Source organism: Lampetra fluviatilis, chromosome 16 (genome assembly GCF_964198595.1).
Source record: "Lampetra fluviatilis chromosome 16, kcLamFluv1.1, whole genome shotgun sequence".
Classification (NCBI taxonomy): domain Eukaryota; kingdom Metazoa; phylum Chordata; class Hyperoartia; order Petromyzontiformes; family Petromyzontidae; genus Lampetra; species Lampetra fluviatilis.
In genome coordinates, this window is record NC_136290.1 from 1097810 (window position 1) to 1098688 (window position 879).

The 879-nt window shown below is 38.5% G+C and overlaps 1 non-coding gene across 1 annotated transcript; it reads left to right on the forward strand.

Moving 5' to 3' along the window:
* Positions 1 to 226: 226 nt before the first annotated feature.
* TRNAL-CAA (transfer RNA leucine (anticodon CAA)) lies at positions 227 to 298 on the forward strand. Its single transcript has one exon. It is a non-coding gene; the product is annotated as a tRNA-Leu (tRNA).
* Positions 299 to 879: the final 581 nt, after the last annotated feature.

Genomic DNA, 879 nt, shown 5'->3' on the forward strand with positions numbered 1-879 from the left:
AAAGCACAAATGGGTAATGCGTGCCTTGATATTAGCATGTAGAAATAGAGGCAACAAATCAACTTATCGAATGTTGAAAAAGTTATCAATATATTCACAAGGTCAGTCAAAAGATTACAAATGAATTTCTTAACCCTCTATTGATGCAAACAATAAAGAATATTTTTCAATATCTTTTCGGCTGCTTATCAGTTACATAGACGTCGATAAATCCTATTTCCATGAAAGCAGAGTGGCGCAGCGGAAGCGTGCTGGGCCCAAAACCCAGAGGTCGATGGGTCGAAACCATCCTCTGCTAACACTTTTTTTCATCACTCTTAGCTAGGTTTTAGTTATCGCAGATCTACAGGTAAAGTTTGCTGTGGCTTTGCATATACATTTATTAAAAAATTAACCCGTAAAAACAAAGTTTTTCACTATAAATCCTTTATATGCGTGGCGGCTAGAGTCCTCTCGTCCTCTGGCTTGAGATGGTTGCCACCTATGGATCAGATGAATGGCTGCCACCATTAAGCAATTGGTAATGAAATATAATTTATTTTTTCCTATAAAGTGTAAAATTTTGGAGAAAAAAAATTCACCAAAATACATTGTCACGCACAACGAGTCTGTGTGCAAAATGTCAGCTCGATTGGATCACGGGAAGTGGGTTAAAAAACGACCGAAAGATTTGCATGGTCGTAAGCAAGCAAGCAAGCAAGTGAACTTAATATAAAGGATTTAAAAAGTGCTATGGCATTTGTTGCGATAAACACACAAAACAACCCAGCGAGGGATTCGATCCAGTGGTAAAGCGCGCATTTAGCATGTGAGAAGTAGTGAGATTGATACCCACATTCTCCAAAGCACAAATGGGTAATGCGTGCCTTGATATTAGCA